Raw genomic sequence first — 6,949 nt, 5'->3', positions numbered from 1 at the left:
CCGCGTTCAATTCACCTTGGCATATTTCTGCATTTGTCCTGTACAACGTGCCACGAGCAACTCCCTTTGCAATCACCAATGATCCCTTAGTGAGTCTCCACTTTTGATTTGCAAAATAACTCTCGTATCCATCTCGGTCTAAAGCAATTCCCGAGATCAAGTTCATCCGCAAATCAGGTACATGCCGCACATCCTTTAGAACCAATGTGCATCCGACATTTGTCTTGATACAAATGTCACCAATCCCCGCAATCTTTGAGTAACTTGTGTTACCCATTTTCACTGTGCCGAAATCACCTGCTACATATCTGCAAAAAAGATCTCTTACCGGTGTGGCATGGTGAGATGCCGCTGTGTCAACCACCCATTCCGACTCTGGACCTGACAGGTGCATGCATTCCTCTTCCTCATTTATAAAGAGGACAACATTATCATTATTTTGCACCATGGCGGCTGTGTTGTCGTCATTCTTCTGGCCACTGGTTTCACCTTTGCCCTTCCTTGGATTTGGGCAATCTCTTTTGAAGTGACCTGGTTGATTACAGTTGTAGCAATTTCTGACTCTTGATTTGGATCGGTTCTTTGACTTCCCACGAGCTCCGGATCTACCATAGTTGTTCGAACTCCTTTGATAACTCCTGCCTCTACCTTCTGTGATGAGAGCCTGTCCTTGATTTTCAGGCTTCTTTCTCATCTTCTCATTGAGTAGAAGAGCCGATGTGACATCTTTCAACTCAATAGTAGTCTTACCGTGCAAGATGGTTGTTGCCAAATTATCGTACGAAGATGGCAACGAGTTCAATAGCAAGATGGCTTTATCTTCTTCCTCGATTTTCACTCCGAGGTTGGCAAGCTATGTGATTAGTACGTTAAACATATTTAAATGTGACAAAAAATTCGTACCTTCACTCATGTGTAGGGCGTATAACTGCTTCTTCAGGTACAATTTATTTGTAAGTGTTTTGGACATGTATAGGCTTTCCAACCTTGTCCAAATTCCACGTGCAGTGTCTTCATCAATGATGTTATTTACCACATCATCTGATAAGTGCAACCTGATTGCACTAGCAGCTCTTTCATCAAAGTCAGCCCAATCCTCAGTTTTCATGGTATCAGGCTTTTTGGAATCAATATCTAGAACCTTGTGTAATCCTTGTTGGATGAGCAGATCTCTCATCCTTCTTTGCCATGTTGAGAAACCGTTATCTCCGTTGAATTTTTCTACCTCGTACTTTACTCCAGACATTTTTATTTTTCACCAAGTATAGTACTACCGATAGTGAATAGTATTTCAGTAAACGAGCAGAACCTGTGCTCTGATACCAGTTGTTGGGAATAAACCCCCTACCAAAATGATATTCTCGGTAATAAAAGCGGAATAATAATGTAGCACCGAGATACGGTAATTAACAAGAATAAAAGAGTAACAATGACACCAAGATTTTTACGTGAAAAACCCTTCTGAATAAGGGAAAAACCACGACCCCGAAGAGGAGCAACTGATATCACTATAGTAAGGAATTTACACTTTGTAGGCCCGAGTAAAATACTACAAAGACCACTACAATACTCAAAAGAAATAACCCTCTTTTGATATTTCACCTCACTATAATATTGCTCACACTCTCTATTTTCTTCACAGACTATTTTCTTATACCCTGTCTGTGAAACCTCACTCTTTCTTTCTAGCTCTCAGATATATTTTCCTCTGAGATTGTGATAAAAGAATGAGAGCCGAAGCTCTCATTTTATAGGCAAAATATGCCTACCAACCTTGACCTTTCAACTTCTGCAGCCTGTCATTTTTAACAGAAAAATGAGAAACGTGGGTTGCCTGCTTCTGCCAACTTTGAAAATGAAGAAGAAAGGAAGAAAATAACTTCTTTAAAATATGGGCTGGACCCCACAGGAGGCTGCCAAGAAAGTATAACCATTTTACAAGGAGTTATTAGTGTATTTAAAATGGTTTTCAAATGGCTACAATTTTCCAAACCAGAATGAGGCTGCCAAGAATCCAAGAAAATTGTGTATCATTGAGGAATACACTATGCATCAAAATGTGATACGAGATCATTACATTGTAATTGTACCTTATTATTGGTAAATTTTGGACTTCACCAAAAATAATTAAGGAAGTAATGATATGCAATAAACAAATAAATAAATAAATAAAGTTGAAAAAATTAAACTTGACTCAAGACACATTATGGGAAACACGTTTCTTTCACGATCCATCTCATCTTTTCATCAATGGAAGTTAGCAATAGCATTATTCTCATATTGGCGGAATTACGGTTGTTTGTCTCCTTATATGATCATAGACTCTCGAGATAATTCATATTTCAAGACTAGCTATTTTTTAGAGTTGAATTAAGTTTAAAATTCATTTCTTCCTTCGAGCGTCGGGGGATGTTAAGTAGGGGCTGAGGAAGAGCATTATTCGCAGGTTCGAACAAACTCAGTTTAAACCTTGTATTCGTATTAGAAAATACATAAAATATGTATAAATATTTATTTAAGAACCCAGTTTCTAAGCTAAACTATGGGTTTGTGATAAATTAAGAATTTATAAACTTCGAATGCTAGCTTTGTCTCTCTTATTAAGGTGTCCCATATTTGTTGGGGGATGGTTTGTTATATGGTCTTGGGCAAGAGTTGGAGTCACTCGGCTACCAATTATCTACGTCAAGAGTTGGAGTCACTCGGCCACCTATTATCTACGTCAAGAGTTGGAGTCACTCGGCCACATATTATCTACGTCAAGAGCTGGAATCACTCGGCCACCAATTATCTACATTTGGCCCATTGTTTCCCATTAAAACAATTCGCCCTAAGTAAACAATCCAAATTGATACAATTTGTCAAGTGGCCATGTAACGACATTGTTTTTGTTTTTTTCTTGGAAAGTTCCTAGCAAACCCGTAGCCGCTACCCTTCGGGTGCACACGGGGTAATTCGCCCACTGTATATTAGCTCACAAATTACACAAGAGATATAAACCGCATTAGGTACACCCGATACGACGAGCTCTGACTGAGGAGACTGCTAGTGAGAGAATCTATCTCAGGTCTCTTATGTGGGAAATCACTCACCCAACTAACTCAGTCTACCTTGGCGTGCGTGACTTTAAAGTAAGTCTTTTGTGAAGGCTTTCCTTTTTGTCATTTTTCTCCCTTGTTCAGAGCAAGTTGTTCTATAAATAGGGGAGAAACATTATTTCCCTTTTCACAGCAAAAAATTAAAACTCGATATAGCTCATCTATCAAAATGTTTTCCAAAACTATTCTTTTTCTTTGCTTTTCTTTGGCTATTTTGGTAATGGTAATATCCTCACAAGCTGATGCAAGGGAGATGTCTAAGGCGGCTGCTCCAATTACCCAAGGTTTATTTACTTCTTCACTCTATTACTTGTAGTTATTTTCACTTTTAACCTTTTGAGTCTGCAAATGGATGTTATAAATGTTTAAATATTCATGTAACATTTTGCTTTGAATTTTGTGATCTTATGTCATAATATCTTATACAGAAGTCTCATTAATGAAATAAAAAATCGAAATTTCAGAATTAAAAAATTATTAAATGTATTGGTGGCATTCTTTGTTGAAGCGGATTTAAAAGGAAAGTAAAACACATGATTGAAACGAAGGGAGTAAATGTTTACATAAGTATTATTTAACATTTTGCTGAAAGTTTAATGGGCATTTTGAAACTTTCTGAGACATTCCACATCTAAAATATTCGTTATCTTATGATATCCCAACACGGCATAAGTTTCTTCTTTTTATCTTTATTGAATTTGGTAATTACCTTGTATAATAGTTTAAACTCTATTGCTAGAGCAGGGACACCTCAACTTAATTATTTATATGTCAACATTCTTTCTTACATGCGGCCACGATTCTTTTTTGGCCAAACACGTGGATATATATTTACTTTTGGATGGCGATAAGACTTCAATATCCAAAACCTTGTTTCAGCCAATTGTGTGATCAATAATAATAACAATAAACTTAGCCTAATTCCACAAGTAAAGCCTAGGAAGAATAATATTTACTCAAATCTTACCCTTATTTTTAGAAGGTAAAGAGATTATTTCTGATAGACCCTGAACTCAAGAAAGCATGAAAAAGTAATAGAAATAAGAAATAATACCAGCAAGATAACAAGATAATCGAAGCAACGGAACTAGTAGCTTGTGAGAAAAATCTGAAAATAAGCAAATACTTTGTGAGGTTTTTTTTACTTTGTATACTGCAGGGTACTTTGTTAGATAATAGCGTTAAAAATTTAACGAAATACATATACAAATTATTACTCCCAAGAGCACTCGATTTATGTGATAGTATTTGATTGGATATAAAATTAAAAAGAAAATAAAACGTATGGTTCTTAAACAAGTATATATATTTGTGAGGTTATAAATCATATTCCATTCGGTCTACTTTTATTGGATATTTGGCCTTTTTCTTGTGATCTATAATATTTAATTTTTTCAGATATCGGGAAGAAATTAACTCTTTTTTTCTAAAGTTGCCTTTATAGTAAAGAGCCGGAAAGTATTTGTTATATTTCTAATGAATAAATTAAAGTTAATATGATCACTTTCATTATTAATTAATATTAAAAGGTAAATTCTTAATATGTGCGAAAACGACCAAAAAAAATTCAAAATAGACCAAAAGGAGTATCATTTAAAACTATTACACCTGGCAATCTAAACTTAAGTAATGATATGATGGAAGAAACATACTAGTTTCTATTTTTGAAAGTATGGTGAAAAGTACTTTTCCTCAATAAATGGGTTCCCTCTCTATTTCTTAAGTGCCGCTGATTTACACTGTAATTATGAAACAGTTTCTCTGGCTTTGTTTTTTATTTTTTATTTTTTTTTAAAAGATGCTGTTATGGAAAGCACAGTTAATTATCTCTTGAATGAAACATTTTGTTAGAGAATGAACCTTTACTATTTTGGGAGTCGAACAATGTTTTGTTTGACTCTGTTTTTCTCAAATAATTTTTCAATATTTAATTGATAACTACTATAACTTATAATATTTTTTATGTAATTTTTAAATTTGTCAGTTTTATTTAAAAAAACTTACAGAATCTATGAATTCGCATAAAACTTTGTCAATTTAACTCTTGTACTCGAAAAAGATTCAAACAAATTGAAACAAATAGAGTATTTGCTGGCAACGTAACACTGAAAATTATTGACATAAATTTCCCTTTTTAGGTTAACCTATAGCTAATACATCATAACCTTTTTTGCAGCAATGGATTCAAACAATATTAGTGATCAATCGGGTGCAGGAGCTCGTCGGGCATTTTGTGCGTTTTGTAAATGTTGTGTCAAAAACTAGAAAAATGATATTGTATAGTCACTTTCAAAATATATAAAATATATATTTATATATTATATATTTTTCGACTATCAAACATTATACTAACTTGTATAAGCTAAAAGTAATAATACCTCAAAAGTACGCACAACATTGTGGTACTTATAAGTATTAGTTTGTGTTTTGTTTTACATGTCTTGTCCGGCTGTCTTTCAACTTTGTGGTACTGTAATTTTAATTCTTGGCAATAAATAGTACTACTAATTAGTGTTTATGGTTACAAATTCAGAATTCATGTTTGGCTTTTTTATGATCGAACGAGACGGAATGATTGGTCTTCAAATCAAAATAAAAATAAGGACTGGATGAGAGTACATATGATGTCTTCAAGTTATAAATATTGTAGGAACATTTAAGAAAAAAACAACTAGTGAAGATATATAGTATCAAAATTTACCCCATGTGACTAATTGAACAACACAAATAAAAGATCTATTTATATGATAAAATTTATGAACAATTCAACAAGGTATGTTGAATAAAGATTACACAACACATATCAGATTTCTTAATCTGGCAAAACTTGCAAACAATTTAACAAGATAAATTTTTATAATAACAAGTTTTATCCATCCAGAAAACTTGTGAACAATGAAACAATACATGCAAGATTTTTGCATCCAGCAAAACTTATGAAGAATATAACAAGATAGCTGCAGAATTTAAGATAGTACCAATTTTTGCCTATCCAATAAAATTTGGAAACGATTGAACAATATATGCAAATTTTACCCATATGGCAAAACCGTAAAAACTTGTGAACCAATTTTGTGATAAAGTTAAAGTTAAATTTAAAAATAAAAGTTTATCTCAATTTATCTAGTGTAAAATCGAACACATATTTTCTATTATACTTAATTTTAGTCCAATGAACAAACAATAAACTAAATAATCTCATCATTATTTTTTTACGACCCGGAATTTCCATCGTCGGGATCGTGATGGCGCCTAACATTTCACTTGCTAGGCAAGCCAACGTTAGAACAGTTTATCCATTTTTAACAGTTTGAAGTAAATACGAAGAAAGAACTCTGTCACGACCCGGATTTCCACCGTCGGGACCATGATGACGCCTAACATCAGACTCGCTAGGCAAGCCAACGTTAGAGTTATAATCACCTTTTTCCTTTACATTTTCATAGTTAAGATTAACAAAAGCTAATCAATTAGAAATAAAAGTGGAAGTATATATTTAACTGATTATCCTTATATTATTAACAAAACCGAAACAGTTACTGTCGACGCCCCCTTTTTCTAAGAGTCGAAATCGGGTATACGACATTAGGAGGACAACTCTATTTCCTTTCGAGAATTGGGTTTTGGAATTTTGAAGAGTCGTCACCTAATGATTGTAGTGCATTAGGACACTTTTAAGAAAGGTTTGAGTTGGAAAATCAGAGGTTGGGTAAGGGCTAGAAATTATCTCGAGGGGAAGGTGTTAGGCATCCCTCAAGATCCACTAGTGTGGTCCCGGCCATGTTACAATTGTGACTTTACAAGTAAACAATCAAGGCTCAAATAAGGACTCGCATATAACATTGCAATTA

General features: G+C 34.0%; 1 long non-coding RNA gene across 1 annotated transcript; it reads left to right on the top strand.

The window, feature by feature from the left end:
- The first annotated feature begins 2,188 nt into the window (after positions 1 to 2,188).
- On the top strand, positions 2,189 to 5,616 carry LOC138872997 (uncharacterized). Its single transcript, XR_011401191.1, has 2 exons — positions 2,189 to 3,382; positions 5,275 to 5,616. It is a non-coding gene; the product is annotated as an uncharacterized lncRNA (long non-coding RNA).
- The last annotated feature ends 1,333 nt before the right edge of the window (positions 5,617 to 6,949 follow it).

Source organism: Nicotiana sylvestris, chromosome 1 (assembly GCF_000393655.2).
Source record: "Nicotiana sylvestris chromosome 1, ASM39365v2, whole genome shotgun sequence".
NCBI lineage: Eukaryota > Viridiplantae > Streptophyta > Magnoliopsida > Solanales > Solanaceae > Nicotiana > Nicotiana sylvestris.
This window is presented reverse-complemented; position numbering and strand designations above follow the sequence as displayed.